Source organism: Anopheles maculipalpis, chromosome 3RL (assembly GCF_943734695.1).
Source record: "Anopheles maculipalpis chromosome 3RL, idAnoMacuDA_375_x, whole genome shotgun sequence".
Lineage (NCBI taxonomy): Eukaryota > Metazoa > Arthropoda > Insecta > Diptera > Culicidae > Anopheles > Anopheles maculipalpis.
Window position 1 is genome coordinate 31,231,577 of NC_064872.1, and position 8,935 is coordinate 31,240,511.

Consider the following 8,935-nt stretch of genomic DNA (forward strand, 5'->3'; position numbering starts at 1 on the left):
TGCAGTGCAAGGTGAGAGTTTCGAGCATGCCCCACCAAGAAGGTGCTCGTCAGCGACCCGTGCGGCACGAGGCGTAGAGGAGCACAGCGAGCTCGTTGGCTGGATCAAGTGGAGTCTAACCTGTCGGAGATCGGATGCAGCCGTGGATGGAGGACTATGCAATCCAAGACCAAGTTTCCTGGAAACTGATTGGAGACCTGGCCATATCGACGTGACGTGCTCAACCCTGAGCAGGCTAAGAAGAAGAAGAAGAAGCGCCACTTTGAAGCATCGTAATGTGGAGACTGGTAACTGTCAACCCCCTTTGTTGTGGACACACTTTTATTGCAAGCATTTTTATGTTATGGCTGGCAGCCCCGCCGTCGGCAGAGCGCACGAATCCGAAAGCCACCAAACATTGTGAAGCTACAGTAGCATCGAACTCACGCATTCCGCCGACAGTAAAGACAGTGATCTAATTTTGTCACTAGCGACCCATGCGCTAACGCATGCAAAACGCACTTAGCCGATAGCCACAACAGCCTTGTAAGGTTTCTGCAGCATCGAATCCAGACATTCCGCCAACGGCAAAGTCACCAGTTGCGACTTTAGATCTCATAAACCAACCTTTATCGCTTCTTAGGCCGTAGTAGCGACTGACGCATAATTCAAACGTGTAAAAAACTTAAAACGAAACGAAAAATATATAAATTGGCGTATTCAAACAGAATCCGCGCATATTCAAAGTCCTTTTGTCCCAGGGTATCGCGCATCGACACCGTCAGGGATCTTCCTGATGCCCGGACGGCTGCTAAGAGTCCGGGTCTAGCCGCATCGAACTCCACACATGACCAGATGGATGTGGTCAATATCGTGGTAACTAAGAGAGAAAGAGTTTTTTAAATATTTCTAATGAAAGATTTCAATAAACTACTCACAAAGTCTTTTTAAAAAAGCCTTTTGTGATTTGAATCGCAGAGAGTTTTTACAACTCTTATGGGAATTTTTATAAACTAACTCACTCATTAACTGAAGGAGTTCATAGAGGCCAGAAGGATCTGACTCGCAGTTTTAAAATTTTTGGGTTAGGGTCCGCCTTCTGCCTCTTATTAATGGCTCTCAAAAGAGTAGTTAAATCAATAAAATTGCAATAGGAAATGAGTAAAAGTGAATTAATTCGTTGAAATGAGTTATTATTCTTATCTAGCTTAAGCTAGCTGCAACATTTCTTGGAACTGTTTACAGTGAGTTTTTTTGTTTTCATGGGTATAAAGTAACTCCATAAAGTCATACCATTCCAGGTAAATAAAGTATTTTTGCATAATCTTCTACAATAGTTTAACATCACATCTCTAATGCTTTTATCATACTATTTGCACGACGCAATGCCAGATTTTCTATTTAGCACATCTCATAACACAGAAACAAATACTTTCGACCATCGAAGGCATCAGAGTTATTTAATTTAAGCCACCCACAGCCGACGATACAGCAAGTGAATCTTCATCACTACCAACCGCAACACGCATCCTCTCTACCTCTCTCTATTGTTCCGAATCATCAGTATTAAAAGGATGTTTGCCGGAATAACCCAAGCGACAGTAAAAACATACAGCAGCACCAAGAACCAACAACAACACGATCCTAACTAGACATTCCAAGAAGCCAAAAAAACACGTGGAAACCAGCTGCAGGGCAGCCGGCAGCAAGCAACGAGTAGGCAATAGGTGTTTATGTTATATCCGCCCGTCGGTAAACCTTGATTTACGATCGGCATATTTGGACGACATTTCAAGTAATAAATTCATACCCACCACCACCCACCGCCGCCGTTCCGTTGAATAAAGCAAACCAAGAACCAAACAAAACGATTCTCTACTTCTTGATCAAAACCAAGGTGAAACACATAGACCACAATGACTCTTCGATGCCACACAGACTCTGCCTGTGAAATACTGACCCGATTTTCCCAAGGATTCCGTTTTATCCTTCCTCCCCTCGTTAGCAGATCGTTCCATCGTTGGGGAAGCAAAAGGAGAGATTTTCTAGTGTTTCATTTAACGAGGAAAAATTGTCAACCGGACTGAGGGACGAACTCAAATGCTGAAGATGCCACACACTTGCAAGCTGGACTATTGAAACCGCACGACTTGTAGGTGAGCTGGCAAGGCGCAGCCTCCCAAAACCGTCTATCTTCTCTTCCCTTATGACGCAATCCTTGTGGTGGCTTGCAAGTGGGTGAATTGATGTGTTGGCACAAAAAAAAAAATACTCCACTAGAAAACGAGAATTAATATTTCATCCTCCCCGGTTTGGGGATGTTGGGTCGTTTCAGATTTGATTCTGCAGCAGAGTTCGATTGCAGCAAATACAATCCGAAGTGAGAAGGATGTCCTACAAGCGCTTAAGGAGTGCAAGTAAACAGAAACCGAACTCTTGTGTGTTAACCTTTTTGTCATTATTTTCGGATTAACATTCAAGAACATTCCAGCACCCGCAGAAGCACCAGGCGCACCCTTTTGCCGGGTCCTAGGCCTGTTAACAAGGACTTTAGACACCAATCGATCCGGATGAAGGATGTGCGCCACTCTCTCAGACACACACAGCCCCAAGTATAAAGTGAGCAATGTCAAAATGGTATATCATGAAACCAAACCTGCTGCAATGGCGGCGAGAAGCTCGACACACGAAAAAAGGAATTTGCAATTTAACATCGCCTGCAATTATTTCCCTATCAAATTACCCCGTACCGTGTCGGAATGCCATTCGAATCAGGGTCTTGTTTGGACCGATAAGAGAAAAAAAGCAAACGACAAAGCACTGAGCGAGAGAGGGAGAGAGAGGACAAAACAATTCGAAACGGTGGCACTCACGCATCATGCAACTGCAGCTGCAGTGAAGTGCAATGAACCTTCACGTCTGTGAACCTCGGAGGCACAATACAGAATGCAACACGGCTTCAAAGTGAAAATGTGCCTTTGATGCTGAAGTGGGAGCTGATTTGTCTCCACTTGACAAGGCGGACTTCGAACAGCATTTTCTTCCAATCGCTAATATGATACACCGGCCGATTTCGATCGATACGACTGCCTAACACGTGGTATTCCTACCTAAGAGAGGAAGCCTTGGAATTTCCTCGCTCTCTCTCTCTCTCTCTCTCTCTCGCTCTTTGGACGCTATATATGCATCTCGCCGAAGCTCCACGAGAGTTGGCCAAACTCGTCCTCACTTTTAACCCTAATGGTACATCCTGCCATCGCCATTCCGTACGTCCTTAGCCGAGCCGAGTGTCGTTAACGAACCATTTGTATTCAACACGCTCAAAAATGCCTTTTGTTTCCGCCCCGCTTTTTTCATATTTATGAAATTGTCTCCACATAGTGGACGCCTGTGCGAAAATGTTACGACGATTTTCTCTCTAATCACATCCAAATCCAATTGTACACAGCGCGTACGAACAGCGAAAGCCGGCGTCAATAAGCGCCACATTTTTATTTCGATCGTTTCTACCCCGGGAGGATTGGAGCGGAGTGAAACGGTCGCTCTGCTATGGCCGGTTTGTGCCTTTGTTTCGAAACTTAAGCACTCGGTACCGCAAATCTCCCTGAATTGCCGAACTGTAGTAGTAGCCTCTAAGTTGTGTCAGTGGGATGTCCTTATTTCATACGGCCTTTACATTTGCTGGAAAACAAAATAAAAAAAACGCATACAAATACACACAGGCATAGAGCGAAAAGCCGGAAAAGTGGCTCTTTCCTTGTTGAAAAAGGATTCGGTTTTGCTGGTGCTTACCCATGAGGACATTTCAACTGATTGCGATTATGTTTCGTAGTTGTGAGGCATTTTTCAATCCTCTCTCTTTATCTCGGATGGCTCTCCCCGTATATTATTCCATAACAAAACAAAAAACCATCCACTGTATCCTTTCGAATACACTCATGGATACATTCTCTCGTTCTCAACACTTTCTCTCTCGATAAAATGTCCTCTGTTTGCTCACCATTTGCCGCGATTCGCAAGCACAAGCCGCACAATATCTCACTAAAACTCGCAAGTTTGCCTCTGAAAAAGGATACGTTTCAACACAACAGGCACACACACACACACAGACATCCACACTCCACCATCAACCAGCACTGCGGAATCGGATTCGGCACATTTATTCCCCCGCGTGTGTGCCCTCTTCCACTACATCCTCGACGCTTGCTGCGTCGTCTCCACCCAGCACACAGCAACGGGGGAGCCCTTTCAGTTTCGGTTTTGGGTTCTTTATTTGATTTTCTTTGCTACTGCGCATATCCTTATGCCACATGACCCTCCCCCATCCCTTCGATTCCCCTCAACACATTTCTTCCCATTTGCTGTATGGCTTTCATTTGCCATCGAAAACAACAGCAAAAAAACGCACCAATGTTCTACGTCAAAACAGGGAAACAACAGCACACACACACACACCGACCGAAAAGAGCACACAACATGATGCTGCTGCTGCTGCTGGTAGAGCGGTAAATGCCGGCAGCGACTTGAAATGTGTTCAAACATGCGTTCACATTGCACAGGCGTTTTGAGCGAGCAATACGCCGAGATGCGACGTCTGGAAACGAGATGGAAGAAGTAGTAGTAGTAGTCCTTCTGCTAGCCTATCTCACAATCGTTCCTTTTAGTAGCCCGGCTTTCGAAACGACTCGAATCCGGTTGCGCGTTTGGATAAGTCGTTTTGCTCATGCCTTTGTCTTAAAGGCTTCTCCTAGCGCTCTTGCGTTTGCCCGAAATTATGTTTGCCCGAAGCGTTTCCCATTTGCGTACTTTTTTCCCCCTCTCGAATGAGTCGCTCGTTTCGTTCTTGTAGAAGAAGTGTACCCCCTTTCCGTGAGTAACCCTCGCAAAGCAGCTATTATGCCGCCTCGACAACCACAAAAGAAAGCAGCAAATCCTTTCGTTCAACGTTACCATCCGAATTACCGTTTGGCACACTCGAGATGAAGTCTGTAGCCCCGGTAGCTCATCAAACGGAAAAGCAACTACCAACCTGAGATACAGGGGCAAACGTACATAAATGAGGGGGTGATGCTGATGGGCGGACAAGGAGATTAAGGTGCAAACGCACACTCTATCTCCACCCGGCACTCCACTCTATCTCCACAATTATGAGGTTTTCGTGTGATCGCTTGTGCTTCGAAATCAGCTTCTTCGACACAGCAATTGCTAAGCGATAAAGCTGAGATGATAGGCTGCCAGAGATGACAATTTGCGACAAGCTTAGGCAATGGTAATATCGTTTGAAATTTTAAGCAACGGGAAGGATTGTTTTCATACGCTCGGGATACGGCGAACTAATTGCATCAAATGTTGTGTCGACGAAATATACTTTTATATGCGTGTGTGGTAAATGGAGAGATATTTGGATCGTTTAGCAGTATTAACGGGAAGTATTGGGGTGGAATAAGCGTTAGCAACGGTCTTCAAACGGCAGGACCGAGGTTCACCTCGAACTCGGGATCGTTCCCCAGTAGTGAGGATTGATTTATTCAACTACGTGCTATCAAAAAGTCTTACTGTCCTAGTAGAGCCTAAAGTACATCCTGGTGTCCTCATAGACCTTTAGGCCAAGAAAAGGAAGAGTTTGTACCTGATCTACTGAATTCTTACCCAGTAACTGTTGGAACATTAATTATTATATGTAGCAATAGCGTTGAAGAATTTAGATAACTTCAAGAAAGCCAAGAACTTCAAGCCCCCATGCTCCAGAAAACGATCATAGTAATCAAAAACGGCTCCAGCGTCAAGAGAAGGAGATCATTGGAGTGGCCCAGTGATGTAGGTGATATAGGCGCCGGGCTTTAAACGGCAGGACCGAGGATCACATCCCATCCGGACCGTACCCCGTAGTGAGGACTGACTTTCCCACTATATGATATTAATGAGTCAACCAACACGGCCAGGACGATCCTTCAAGAACCTGAAAAAGCTGAGCTGAGCTTCAAGAACCAAAAGAAAGAGTTGAAGTTTTGTTTCTCTTTTCTGACAACAGAATATTTGGACAAGCCATATTATTAGATTTATTTTATCCATCCAGCTCTCCATTCAAGTCTTTTGCTTTGGATGTTTAGGAACTCGACCTTTCATTTGGAATCCAGAGTCTCAGAATATCCAAATCATCTCTAGATCTCTAGAAGAGCTTTTTTGTTTTGTTTTTTAATGACTCATCCAAACTGAAGTTACTACATATTAAATTACTAACGAGGTTTGTAAAAACTTGTGATGATTTCTTCCAGATATTATATAAGCAAACCATCCTTCAGATATAGACCGGAGCACTAATGAGACCCGAAAATATTTCTAAAACTATGTCAAAATTCACAACTTTCTTCACTTCATACTCACGTGCAATATGCGCATCAAAGCATGTTCCGGACATAAATTCTTCAATAGAAAGACACTTTCCTTTCGCTACTCATAAATTGTACCCTCCCCTGACACAATGGCGCTCGAACTTACCACCATCATAAAAGCAGAATATGCGTATAATGGTTTTCCGTGTGCATTACACCGCGCTCCTGCACAAACAACAACTTATCCACCACCATCGCACACCCAGCTAATGTCGTCTATTTTCCCAAATGGATAAATTCCACCCATCGCCCCCCATATTAAAACGGACGACGCGTGTACGAAATAAGTTAGTAAATTACGCTACCTCTTACGCTCTAATCAAGGGACCGCTCCGTTTTGCGCGTTGCCCGCTTCGCAACCGATGGTTGCATGTTTCACCCAAATTAACCCAATTAAAAGCGCGCGCTCGCGTCAAATTTGGCCCGCACGGTGGCCGCAAACATCCTGCAAGCGATCAAGCAATGGAAGGCACTAAAATAAAACACAGCTATGAGTAAGGAACGGGGGAAAACACATTTAACAACTTCGGTTCCTCTACGGACTGTGTTTTTTCCTTTCACTCCTTCCGATGACAAGAACTCGAGCTGTGGTGGACATTTTCAAATGCAGATCAAAATTGTTGCTCGTGCGTTTGTGTGGTGAAACTGTATGAGAAAGGAAAAAAACACAATCCATTCGATATCGTCAGCACCACTAAAAACGCGCTGCACGCCATTAAAATCCTCATTAATTTCGTGTCAAATAAAACGAACCAACTCCACTGCCGGGAGTGGCGTACAGTCCCCCTAACTCGAGAAAACGCCGGCAAAGCCAATCCTAAACGAAGGGACAAAAATAATAAACTGCATCCAAAAATGGTAGCCACGAGTGTGTCGCGCCTGCACGAAACCCCAGAGTCAAGCCGCTTCCGAAAGCAACAGCATTTTAATCACTTGAGCATAAATAAATTCCTCACACCTCTTCCGCAAGCGTCACGAGGACGACGATGATGACCGACAAACACACACACCAAAAAAAAAAACACGCAACTTGTCGGTGCAATTTCTTTTCATGCAAACATGCAAACACACATTCCAATTTCCTCCCTTTTCCTCTCACGTGCTTGTACTCAAGAGCTCCGTGCTGAAGTGCATCGCGTAAGGTAACGAGAGCCCTATGCGAGATTTTAGGGAGCAAATCGTTAAAAAAAAACTGGTTAAACCATTCAGCAGCAGCAGTCGAGAGCTGAGACACAATACAGCAGAACAAATGCGAAAAGCGATAGGTAAACTTGGAGGTAAAGTAAATATGTGTCTTCTGTTGAACCAAGAGTGTCAAACATAGCTCGGTTGATGTAGGATATTTCGACGAAGCATCAAAATCTATTTTTAAATTATTTTAGTCATTTGCCGTTTAAGGAAACGATCGTATCTTGTTAGATGGAATCAGAAATGAGAAAAATTGGCATAAAATCGGAAAGGATTGCTGACGATTCGACAAAAAATCGGGATCAATTCCGACAGGTAGGTGAAAAACCGCCAGAATCAAACCGCAATCGAAAAGCGCTTACTTAAGCGGTCATTTTTGTCGGTTTCAACGGTGGTGACAATTTCAACCGTTCCGACGGTTCCGGACGATACCGGACAGTTCCGTTGACTCTGACGATTTCGACAGTTCCGGATGATTCCGGACATTTTTGATAATTGTGACGGTCCCGACGGTTCTGACAATTCCAGACGATTTCGAACCGATTTTGGATGAAACCAGCGATAGGTGCACTCCAAAGAGCCCATCTCAGCTCGGGACAAGCTTCAAGCACTGATTGCATGATATAGAATTAAATTGGAGTATGGAGTAAATCTCCTACTGGGGTAGCCCGGTGGTGTAGGCGATATCGGCGCAGGTCTTCAAACCGCAGGACGCTCGTAGTGAGGACTGACTATCCAACTACGTGGCATCGTTTAGTAGGCCATTCGATGGCCGGCGTTACCTTACGGTCGTTAAGCCAATAAGAACAAGTAGTAAACCTCTATTGGACAGCCCGGATCATGATCTTAGGATTATTGTCAATGACAATGAGATATCTTTTCTTCCAAATTGGTGATGGAAATGGGATGTAAATTGGTGATTCCATTTTTCCAGACTATTGACACTCACATGTCGATAACTTGATGTTCTAATTAAGCCCGAATTAGAATGCTAGCCGATATGATCCAAGAAACACTGTACAACAGATAATATTTATTTTAATTTTATTAATGTTAACTGTGATGGGCGGTGGTAGAGGTGACAGTGGCACCGGTTTCTACGCGTGTTCAAATCCCCTCCGTACCGTTCCCCCATAGTAAGACTATCGAACTACGTGGTATAAACAATATCTAATAAATCATTAGGTCGTCAAGCCAAGAAAAATATCTGTGATGGACGAAGACATACACAAAAACACATTATTGGCGTGTTGATCACCGAAAACTTCCACAGTAGATAGTTTGACACTCTTGGTTTGACTGCTGCCAAAGTATTTAGCCCATAAACGGACAAATGAAGGTAGATAGAAGAGCAAAACACAATTTAAAAACATAAA